This window comes from Dermacentor albipictus, chromosome 9 (genome assembly GCF_038994185.2).
Source record: "Dermacentor albipictus isolate Rhodes 1998 colony chromosome 9, USDA_Dalb.pri_finalv2, whole genome shotgun sequence".
In the NCBI taxonomy this organism is placed as follows: Eukaryota; Metazoa; Arthropoda; class Arachnida; order Ixodida; family Ixodidae; genus Dermacentor; species Dermacentor albipictus.
The window spans coordinates 16,123,264-16,135,658 of record NC_091829.1 but is presented as its reverse complement, the minus strand read 5'-3'; the positions used below and the strand labels follow the sequence as shown (position 1 = coordinate 16,135,658).

The 12,395-nt window shown below is 46.8% G+C and overlaps 1 protein-coding gene across 4 annotated transcripts in view; it reads left to right on the top strand.

The window, feature by feature from the left end:
- The window catches only part of LOC135903675 (ras and EF-hand domain-containing protein homolog), a 111,449-nt gene that overhangs the window by 8,127 nt on the left and 90,927 nt on the right, over nucleotides 1-12,395 (top strand). Inside the window, exon 1 of one of the 4 annotated variants that reach the window (XM_065433997.1) lies at nucleotides 8,953-9,147. The exons of 1 other annotated variant lie outside the window; for it this stretch is intronic. The gene's annotated coding sequence lies outside the window, so the exon portion shown is untranslated. 2 more of the 4 variants (XM_065434001.1, XM_065433999.1) reach the window with 2 other exon arrangements.

Below are 12,395 nucleotides of genomic sequence, written 5' to 3'. Positions count from 1 at the left end.
ATGGAACCAACTTATACGCCTGCGACGAAACCTCCATCTCCCCTATGGTGCCTGGGGTATCCTCAAATGAAGCTAGCTATTCTTGGAGTTACAAAGAAGGCCAACAATTCGTCGCTGGCGCAGAAGCAACTGACGCTGCTTTAATTGCACCAGACACACCGAGGTAACATAGATATTTTTATCGAGAGTTCAACTTCACCTGCCAGCCAAGCTGCAGGCTTTCGTGCTCCAGCGAAGCAGATCTGAATTAAATTCAAGGTGTCGCACATAACGACATTTACGGCGGTGGAAATTGTAGCCTTCCGTGCCGCTTTGAGCTACGTCACCGACTAACCGGCAGAGAAATGGGTCATGTCTTGTGATTATAAGGCAAATGTTTGCAGCCCCCAGTCTGCTTTCCGTCTCAAAACATACGAGCAGATGGTGTCTGATATTAAGCAAATACTAGAAACAGAGCTCGACATCGTCTCTTTCTGTCTTGTGGCTCGCTGTGGTCTCATCGGCAACGACTTTGCTGACAAGTCTGCCCGATCTGCCCACGAAGACATCCGGACACTTCCAATTCCTTTGGCGAGGGCGGACGCTGCCATGGTACTCGACCCAGTAAAGTGGCATCTCAGCGGGAAAGGTACGATGATATTTGCAGCTTCGATGCAGGGAAAAGTCTCTGGAGACATTGATTGCGTTTCCATAAGTCTGAGTCTTGGCCTGAGCACGCGAACGAAGGCCCATCGCGGAGTCCGTTCTCGGCATGCGTGTAAGGACGATCTGGGTTCCTTATGGGGCTGAGCAGGGAACATCGTTAGCATTGTTGCTGATAGATAGATAGATAGATAGATAGATAGATAGATAGATAGATAGATAGATAGATAGATAGATAGATAGATAGAGAGAGAGAGAGAGAGAGAGAGAGAGGGGGGAGGGAGGGAGAAAGGGAGGGAGAGAGAGAAATGCAAATGAAAAACAGGGAGGTTAACCATAGATTATCTCCGGTTGACTACCCTTTACCGGCGGGAGGGGCAAAGGGATGCAATAGGGGAGAGAGAGAAAAAGAATAAAAAAATAGACACACACAGAGAGACATACATACGACACAGATCTGTTTCTGTGGGCACTGTCACACAGTCTGCGAAAGCGTTCGTAGTGTTATGCAGTGTAACCTTGCCATCTTACGTCACACACTATACAGTTGCTGCTAATGCCTCAGTGACGTGGCAGCTATTCGGAGGTGATGTCATGTCCACTAAAGATGTCTTGATGGAGAATTCTTATCTCAGATAACGTTTTGCAGCGTGTCGTGCGTGGCAATGCTGAATAGAAATTTTGGAGGGCTGCGTTGTTGTCGCAAGAAACTACCGGCTTTTGAGTTTGTGTTTACAAAAGGCAATTAGCAGTAGCACATAGGGTGGTAATTACTGTTGCTGTGGGCGTCGTCATATGGGGCATCTTGAATTTGAGTGGGACTAGTAAGGCTCGGACACCAACAACAGCTGTAAAGCTGGAGACGGATACTGATCCTTGATTTACCCTTGATCGATCCTTGATGAAGATGTTAAAATCTATGACATCACTGCAAGCTGGTGCCCGAACTGCAGGACGGTGTCCCCAGTTGTCTTTAGCTTTCTGCGCTATTTCTGCCAAGCCTCCTTCACGGCAAGAGTATTTTGCTGCTTAAAGCTTCTAAATAATACGGTTTAACTTAATGTTCCTTTTTAGTATCCCATTAATACATTTGAATTCTTGATAGGTCGCACTGGTGCAGACTTGAGCATTAATACTCGAGGTCGAGCGATATTGACCCGCGAGGTATTTGCCTCAAACATTTCCGTGACGAAACTTTCTTAAAAAAGGCACGAAACTAAGTTAGTTTGGTTCGTTAATTCTCAGAAGCTGAATTTCTGCTTATTTGAGGAAAACTAAAAAGAAGAGTAGATTAACGATGAAAAGGAAGGATGAATTTTCCGTTGAATTTTCAGACCAAAACCGCCGTGTCGGTCCATTAGTATGAGGTCACAGACTGTAAAGTACTTCCGTATGTTTTGTTCGTTTCTCCTCAGAAAATGTTTCTTGAAACTCGTTTGAGTGAGTGTCGTCCCTGTTTCTTGAAAGGGCCATCAGCACAATTCCTCCCCCTCCCCGCTGTGCCTTCTCTGTCAGAACTACCCTTTCCTTTTCTTGGCATTGTCGCTTCCGTAGCTTATTTTGTGTGCACGATGGGTGAATGGGGAAAGCGAACAATATTAACGCTGCCAATGAAAGCAGTTGTCGACCTGACGAAAACAAGTACCCTTGCCGAAACAGGGGTTCCAGCTCGAGACATCATTTGTTCCACTATTCTTGATCACTTCGAGTCGCCAATTTCCTGTAAACATCTGGCTTGTTTAATTTGACCGAGCGTTTGGTTCACTTAGTAAGCAATGTAATAATTTTTTATTATGTGGTACTTAGGAGATTTCTCTTTTAATTGGCACGGGCCGCTCTTTCTTCACATATAGATATGAAGAAAAGAAAAATCAACATAAACACATTAAAACTGTGATCATTGTTTACCTACAAACTACAAACTTGTTCAGAACACACGCTGTCCGAACCTCATGTCTCTTATGGCGTCACGAGCAGCAATGGCAGGAACTTGAAACTCAGGTTTTATCTGATGATATTTTCTGGCTTACCCGAGAGTCCGCTCACGCGGAGACAGACGCTACCGCTATTCTAGGACTGTAATTTTTGAATTAAATGTAGCTCAACGTTCTTCTTTGGTGTCTCTTTAACATCATCCATACACGCTCGCCTGCTGGCAAAGTCTCCGTCGTGAAATTCTAGGAGTAAGTACTTATGGCGCGATTTCGAGAGGGCAGCTAGCGCAAGAAACGAGCAGCAGCGTCGACAACTGTTCGGAATCTTCTTTCCTGCAGGAACTTAAGAAGCCACCTGCGTTTCTTTCTTTTTGCTTGCTATGCGCGACGAAGTGCTGCGCTGTTTTGTTAATGAATCAAGCGTTTCGACACGCACATGAAAACGGCATCGAATAGACGATCTATCGAGAAGAAACTTCTTCGTTGAGATGCGCTTGTTTGTGGGGACGTGGGCAAGGTGCCATCAGTGATTGCTCGTAAAATGTTACTTGTCAATGCCAGCTTCGAACGTTTTTCGATTGGTCCCGTATGAATTATCGTGCGCAATCTTCTTTGTTTTGACGCCATTTTCGCGGAGTTGACGGGAGCCTTGAGATATGCAACGCTCGCACGTTTGATGTTTCTGCGATCAGAGAAAGCTCAGATGGTCCGAACGTGTAACGCAAATCGCATTGACTTTTTTTCTTCATGCGCGTGCGGTTCGCGCCGGCTGACGCGGTTGCAGGGACTTTGGTACTGTGCACTGTTTTGGGCTTCAATAGGTCTAGCTTGGGAAATGAAGGACATGGTGCTTGTTTAAAAAAAATCAACAAAGCTCGAATGTCTTGCTTAGTTTCGCCGTGTCCTTTGGGAATTCCGTTGACGAGGAAGTCGTTTGATGCAGTTAGAAAAATGTGCTGTTGAGAATTAGCCGAAATGTGATGGTAGTGTGCAGGCGAGGACTACAATGTTTGAAAAACGTTGAGAATTTTCGTCGGAACGGAATAAGTGGGAGTAACTGAGTAGCAGCTTTGTGCTGTCTTCACATAGTTGGTGAATGCTTTGCTGAGGAAATAAGTCTGTAAGCGCTTAAAAAATGCCTCAGTGAAACATGCAGTTATCGCCTCATGACGGAAATTTCACAAGAACTCAGAGACGAAGGTGCACAACCACCTCGGCCAAGGTACAAGATAGGTAACAGGGGGGATCACCCATCGTTAGCCGTTCAACCTTCTGTGACTTGACACGTTCATGGAAGTCCTGGCGAAAACACCGCAAAAGAAGCACTTCAGTGCGTTCGCTGCGCGCGTGACAGTGTCTTAAGTGTAACGCTGAACTATAGGTTTGAAGGAAAGTTGGAGCGCAACTAAAAATCTTCGGGCTTGAAGATCCACTGTGCCTGACATTCAGTGGTGTTAGTGATGAAGCTGTCATGTGGGACTACACAATAATCAAGAGGACAACAAAGTTCTCATCCCTCTGATCGTCATCCCTCTGATTACATGAGGGGGGCAATGTGCAACCTCTGCGTGTTCGGCCAGGGCCTATCTACATCGAAGCTGATTTTTTAACTCGTCACGCCTATTCAGTATCACTTGAGATACTTGTTTCGTAGAATGCTAGACTTCTTTGCAGATATCACTTCGGTTTCGTAAAAACAGTGCTGGTCAAACTGAAGCCCCGGAACTTGTTTCTGCATCTTGACAACGTGTAAACAGAAGTGACCGGCTTAATCCATACACTATGGAAGCACTTGAATGGTGTCCAGTTGCGTGCTGCTATCTCACGCCAACCAAGCTGAGGGGACAGGCTTACGGTACAGTAAAATGCACCCGGCCGGTGTTCTGCGGAGCTTCATCGATTACAGTGAAGGAAAAAGGGAGGGAGAACACTTTATTGCATGGGGACTCTAGCCCGAGTCGTCCCCGATGGTGGAGGTGGCACTCAACGGTGGCAGATTGGCGACGCGTGCGATCGTTCCCCGGGTATGGCGGACGTGGCGCTGGTCTGGCGCATGTCTTAGTGTGGTGCGGCCCAGCCTAGGTGTAAATCAGTGACAGTGGGATGCTGTCATGCTTGATGATGCGGGGCGAGGATACGGCACATGGAAATTCCCAGCGCATGTGTACCGCATTAGCATGCTGCCCCCAGACCTGACAGATTGGGGCGCCTGGTCTACTGCGTTCAATAGGGTGAACGATTTCATAATTAGGGAGAGTGAGGGCCTGTGATTGTCTGATGAGAGATGCTTGTGCACGTGGTAAGAGGTATGACGGAGTATGCGAGGTTCGCGGGCCTCTTCGAGTCGAGCGTGGCGTTGCTAGCGGTGCTCAGCTTTACAAAGTTTAAGAGAGTAGACTTCTGACCATCGGAGTGGGATGCTCGGTATGTCGATGCGGGCTAGCGAATGGGCTTGTTCGTTGCCTCCTATCCCTCGATGGCCAGGAATTCATTCCAAGAGGACCCGGAGGTCTGGATGAGAAGACGTGTGATTTAGGTCGGCACGAAGGTGGCCCCGGAAGAGAATGTAGTGCGAGATTTCAGAGCGTGTCTTGGCTGTCGCATCGTGTAGTAATTGTGTCGGTGTCGTGAGTGGGTTGGCAGATGGCGTCTGAGATGACCTACGTCTCAGCGTTCATGGAAGTTGGCACGTTATATAAGAACTTGAGGAAGAATACGTAGGGCCCACTACTGCCGTAACTGATTGCTCTGGTGTATGGGCAGCATCTACATAGTACGTGGTGTGCAGTGGCATGGCTAGATGGGTGGCGCGGGCCTGTCGGCGGTCCTGGCGAATATCGGTGTTCGTGTTCCACGGAATGAGCGCTACATCGATCCGTGGAATAGAATCTCATGGTGGTGGGTTTGGGGGTAAGGGTGGAAGGTGTGCAATCTCATACTCAAGGCCTCCCAGAATGGCTCAGCCCATGAGTAGGCGTGGCGAGTCGGTGATGTCGTGCTTGGCGATACGCTTAGGGTTTTTCTTCAAGAGTAATGTGCAGTGCTGCTGATTGTGCGTCACTCGTTCGTGCGTACGGTGGGTCTTCCAGTTCTATCCGCGGGCAGTTGTGGAGCACGGCCTACAGCTTCGCGAGCTATGTCCAGTCGCGGACAGAATATTATGGACCATGAGATCTAAGAAAAAGCTGAATATCTCCGCAACCTCACAACGCAATCTGGTATTTGCTTTTTGGACCTCGACTAGAATATGCTAACAACGTTGTCGTGGGCAGTTTTACTGGTTACTGCTACAGGTTGCTCGGGAATTGAACGTTTTCGGAGATCCTGTGGTCCATTTTATTCTGTCCGCGACTGTACATGTAGGGGTCGCACATGGAAAAAAATATGCGAGGGTAAACAGTTTCGTCCATTAATTTTCGCGATTCATGTTCTTTGAAACCTGACTTGCGCTTGGGGAGCTGCGCCATTATGTGCCGAACTAAATGGATTTGCCGTATTAGGCGTTTCTTCCACTACGCGCATCTGCCATTCTATTGGCAGTAGAATCCTAGGACACAGATCGAGGGCCGACGTGGGGCTGGCTGGGTATCTATTGTTAGCTTTTCTTTGGCGCTTCTGTGGTGGGAGTTTAGCACAACAACGAATTCGAACTTCTTTAAAGGGTGTTCCAGTGAAGGAATATAAGATTCAGAATGTACGAGTGGCTGAAATAACAGAGCTGGAATAGATGTATGGAAATTACAAAGAGGGAGCTTGGAACGACTGTGACGGAGAAGTGGCAGAACTAAGTTGCGGACATGTGACAGGCGTTCAAGACAAAACGGGGTGCACGTTTGGCCCCGTCGTGGTAGAAGCCGGGCGCTATGTTGGTGACACAACAAAATTACGATGCAACATAGAGCGACTGGAGAACAAGTTTCCGCATAAGTTTACGAAACGTTTCTACTAAGTACGGCCTTCATTGAAAAGTAATTGCCCAGGTGTCCTTCCTGGGTATCAGTACAAGAGCTGGCCATTATCGTGCTGCCATAAACGAAAACTCCGAGAATTTGAAGAATGCCCATGGGCCATATCTTATATTTAAAGATGTTAAACCAGTTTTCTCGATGGCGTATGAGAAACAAAGCAGGGCTATTTATCTGATCTAGAATCAACGACGAACAAAAGATTATCAGACGGCGGTCCTTCAAGCTTTTGCAAGATGGCATTCATTTTGCTTGCAGCGCTACGTGGACGCAAGTATGCAGAAGAGGTACACACGACAGGTACTAACAACTTTCATTTTTGCAGTTCTGTCGGTTTTTAGTGAGCGCCGATCCTGTGTCCTTGTGTGAGCTTACGTTTGTATTGCATTCCAAGCAAAGAAAATGAATGCCAATCAACTCACCCAACTGTCCACTTAGAAAATTTGTATCAGTGATCGAAATTACAGTATAGTCTATAGAATATTTCACTTTTTGTAAATTGGCTGAAACTATCATTGTCTGCAGACGATTGTGGATTTGATTAGGCGGACCCTGCCAGTGTTGAAAATGCCGAGCTGCCAACTTATGAACGCAGTCTGCCGCTTGCACACGCCGATGCAAAGTTTTTAGGGCCCAAGCCATATGGTTTAGGTTGTTCTCTTGTAGCTTGTTGAAAGATATTCGGAAGAAAGCAGCACTCCTGTCGCTATCTCTCACGCAGCTACCTTGTCCCATGGTGCACAAAACGTATAAACACCACATTTAGATTTACACTGATGGCTCGATCCCTGTGGGCGAATCAGCAAAGTCTATGATCCCTGCAGAAGCCATCGCCGTAAAACTTAAGGCCACTCACCGGACAACGCCCTTTGCTGCAGAGCAACCACCTCTGAAACGCGGCGTCTTCACTGATTCTAAGGTATGATCGAGAGTTCGACGCGAGCCCGCCTGGTCGGGATGAAACATGACAAAGAAAATACGTACACCGACAACATAAAACATTACAGGACAAGACGTTTTGGCTTCCATAAGGAAGCCTTGCTCACAATGGGCTCTTGTGAAGACGGCTTCCGCGTTGAAGCCGAAACGTCTTGCGTTTTAAAGTTTTATTTTGTTGGTCCATGTCTTTCGGCTAGTTCATGCATGTGCATGGCGCATGTCTTCCAGCTAGTTCTCGAAATTATATACTTATATCATCAACTTTCCAAAATAGGAGATGACATAACTTTTTAGTGGCTTCCAGGTCACTGTGACATCATGGACAGCAAATATGGCGGCGGAGCTGTTAGGAGTGCGGGCAAAGATGGCAGGCTAGAACCTATCCCGTTATGAAGAACAGGTGAAGCAACGAATATCCGCACGCTTGCGCGTGTGATGCCGCATGGCGCATGTAGAACACGCCAGGCTTCCTGCACACCGTTCTGAATTGCCTGGCTCCATTTATTACCCATTTGTTACCTATGTGACCCATTTTTTTTATCCTCCATTACCCATCTGGGCTTTCTCGAACCAAACGAATATCCTTTGCCTGAACGTGGCTGGGTGCATCCTTTACTAACACTTTAATTGACACATCGGAGTGGCCGATAGGGCTGCACGCTAACATGCCTCGACCACCGGCCCCTTCCCTTTCATTTCGGACAGTTTCGAAGTGCTGGCTTATAAAAGGCCATACATTAGAAGGCAATGAATGCGCTAGTAAAGTTCCTAAATGCGTTCAAGCGAACTCATGGAACGACTAACACGCCATTTTGTTTTGTGTGTGCATGTGTTTCTCTCTGTCTCTCCCTTTTATGCGTGTGCTGACCTTCTACGCTTTTCTTTCCTTACCTTCCCCCAGTGTGGGATATCAAAGCGTATGTTTTTCCTTCCAGTTAAGCTCCCTGCCTTTCGAATATCATTTCCCTCTTCACTCTCTCTCTCTTTCGTTGTTTACACATTTAGAAGCGATGTCGCGAGTAGGAAGTACAGCTATAGCGAGGTACTGAACCATTATTAGTCCAACGGACTGGTAGCGTTTTCATGTTCAAAACAACGGTCGTGCGAACAAGGCGGCGAAATCTTGTGCCACACTCACAAAGCGATCAAAGCGCGCGCTCGGGGTCGCCTTCACGTATATGCTCGCAAGTGTCGTTCCACGCGCGGGCCGAAGATTGCTTCGCAAAACCGCTGGCGTGGAAGGCAAGATAAAGTGAGTAAGAGAGAGAGAGAAATATAGGCGTACAAACACAGGCAAAAAAAAAAGGATGAAAGTACATCACAGTCGCGCGGTCGACACGGAGGGAAAACGCGCAATGTGTGTCAGGTGCACTCGAACAGCGATGACGGCTGGCCGGCCGGCAGCGCGACCCAGGGAGCGACGCACCTGGCAACCTGGGGTCGAGGCTACGGGTTTGAGTTCCGTCACCGCAGAGCACGCGCGCGCGTCACTCGAAACGAACTCTCGACGCCGAATACCTCGCGGGCCACGTAAACTACTCGAGCGGAGGCGCTCACTCCCGCCGCTTGGCGTCAGGGTCTGTTTCGTCGGCACAGCTGCTCGAGGGAAAAAAAAAAATAGAAGAAGCCTTGCGCGCCGCACTGGTTCGGTCGTCCCTGCTTCCAAGGTTTGTTTGCCTCCTGCTTCTTTCTTTAATGTCTGTCCTGCTCTTTTATTTTGCTTACATCGCCAGTTTAGCTCGCTCAGTCCCGAATGCAGTACCAGTAGCGAAAAGAATGAAGTCTTTTGTGGCACCTGGTAAGACCTGCGCGCGCTCACGCCGTCTTTCTGGAAGAGAGCTCGTAAGGCGTACGCTGCTGCACAAGAGCCTTCGCGCAAGTCCAGCTCACCCTGTAGCTTGCGGCTTCGCTGCTGCGAACAGCTGCTCGGGTTGGATCCGCGAGGCGCAGCCGAGTTGTCGGCCCTCGGTCGAACCTGCTTTCGCATAAGGCTCTTGCTGGCTTGTAGGTCCCCATGTAATGTTCGTACATAGAATCACGCGTCAATTGACGTCTATCAGCTGGTCAGCTGCAGTTGTTGACTCTGGCGTCACGGGGTCTGTTGTCAGCCTGGTTCAACGCGTGATGTGTGGCAGAAAAGAAAAGGCTATTACTGAGACCGACGCATTTGTTTCAACCATATCAATTCTTTTTTGCCTGTGGGAAGCTTAGCATTTGCGTTTCAGTAAAGCGTATATCTTGCTCACCGAGGCTGAGACAGTAGACACCCGGACCACAGACTTACGATGTTAGAGAAAATGAAATGCTTATTCCTTATTCCTTTAGAGTCTTGGTTCTACGGACTATGTTAGTCTTGAAAAAAAGCGCACTCTGTTCTCATGATTTCTGAAAAAAAAATGAATGCTCATCATAATGCTTGTTCGCAGCTATGTAGCGTTATGTATTGATGATGCCGACGTGGATGCGAATAGCGAAGGGCAGCTGCTTCTGTATAGTCATTGTAGAGATACTGGTACAGACGCGATAATGCACACTTCCTCACGTCAGACGCCACGCAGTAGTGTAAATATCTTTCGCACAGCGATGGCGATTCACTTAACCATGGCCTGAGCTTCAATTGTTGGTCCTTTGCATCCCGTAGCAACTCGCAATGGCAAAATCTCCTTCGAACCAAGAAATGTTTTAAACTAGTACACGAGAAAAACAGTGCCAGCCATGCCTTTCGATGACAATTCGGGGCTTTGCCTCCAGGTATGTCTTCTGCAACTAATGCCTTAAATTTTCACTGTCAAGTGAGAGATCAAGAGCCGGAGATAATGCGGCCACGAACTACCATCGAAGTTGTTGCGTCATTCTTAGAATCACCAGAGCTATTCGATTTCTTATTTTAGCGCCCTCTGTGTCACTTACCATTGTTCATCTCATGTAGCCCGCTCATGCACGTAATTTAGAACTTCTATGAAATATGTCTGTGAACTTAACTGCAAGTCTACGCGTGACTGAGCCAGCAGTGAGTCCCAATTTGTGATTGCATCAAAAGGTTCAAGCGCATGCTTATACGTAGTGTCTGGATTCTTTAGTAAAGCTTCTCGTGACATAAAACCAGATTTATCACTTTTACATTCGGCGTTGCCAGAAGTACAGGTTTAGTTTGCCACGAAGTGTACTTCTGCCTCAAAATGTTCTCCAGATGTAGTCCAGTGCCAACAGATGTGCGGCCATTCTAACATGGAACTGCTTGATTCCTCCTGAGGAATTCTGCACGCTGCAGGAATATTTCACATTGTAAAGGTCAAAATGAGCTGTCCCTTAGAGATGACGTACCAGCTTGGCCTTGAAGTCACTTATCACATTAACAAGAGTACCCGTCACTTTTTGTTTAGTGTTGGAATGTCCACTGCGTTTCGGCATCTATAATCTCATTTTCCTGTTTTGAGATAACTACTAGATAAGTGATACGAAAAAGAAACACAAACGACGTTTAGTTGCTCGTTTGATTTATGGTTTGTATCGTCCCAGTGCAACCCATTGGCTACGAATAGTGGGGGCTTCGTATTAGTTTGAACCACCTGTTTTTTTTTTAAATGTGTACCAAACTCTCGCTACACGAAGGTTTTGCATGTCGTAGAATCCAGAAAGCGAATCCGCAATCATACCTACAAAACCCATAGTCGCTGAGTCAACGCACATAGTCAAACGACATTTGTGTTGTAGCACTGTACTTACTACGCCAACAGGTTGCTCGAAGAAATGTTACCATACGCTGTCTGAAAAAAAAAAGAACGATGCTTGTACTTGAAGGTCAGTAGAATAAGCGGCTTTACAGGAGGCTTGAAGAGAAAGGGCGACTTGTTCCATTATGATGAGGGAAGATAACACAGTATGAGAAATATACCCTGGTGTGACAAGCTAAGCTCACGAAAGGAAATGCAATAATGAGACTCAGGACATGGAAGGGCAAACTGTTTTGGTAGAAGCCCAAGAGAGGAAGCTGCTTCGAGACCCCTAAAAAGTCGTCATCGGGCATGCAAAGTCGTAGCTTTCTCTTTGTTTGCCGAGTTTACCTTGAGAGCACAGTATCCTTCCTCAACAACACAGCAACCACTGAGCCGTCACAGTTAACGCAGTCGTGCTTTAGATATTTGTACGTACAATGGTATTTTGCAAGAAACAAAAACAAAAGCTTTCATGCCATTGGCCATTCTAAAAGATAATTTGTGAACTCCTTAAAATGTTGTTGGGAACACCAAACATGTTGTTCTAAAGCTCCAGAAATGTTGCGCAAACTGTCATGTTGCGCAGACACCACTGTTCGCAACAAAGTTCTTCTCCTGCTTATGAACTTTCAGCGTGTTGACATAAAAGAAATGAAAGACAAGAAATGAGATAGGGGGTGTTATGTGGATATATTCATCACTTCACAACAGATTAGGCGAGCTTCAAACGCTACAGCAATGGAGGCCGTAAGTCGCCTAATGAAGATCAAAGCTGCTACCACTGGAAATAAACATTGCATTACTGCGAAATATATTTGTACCCATCTCGTTTGAAGAACATGCCCAAATAATCTTATACGTGCCTTAATTTTTAATGAAAGCTACTGTTGATTGGGGGCGTACTCGGAAGGAGTTATATTTGCGCAAACCAACAAACTTGTTTCAACGCATCACGGAATTGGCTCACAAAGGGCGTACAGAAACGAGCCAGTTTAGGAAGACATGCCGTGTTACTCGACTCAAAATTATCGCTTTCCATCAAGTTACGGTTAATGCTGCTAGATTACTCTGATCGCTGGAGTTTATTTGCCTAAATTTTCCTCCGACGTAGCCCGAACTTGCATCTTTCACACTCAAGCACAGGCGGTGTCTTCCTTCATTCTATATTTATTAAACTAAGGCTTACTTAAATCGAACCC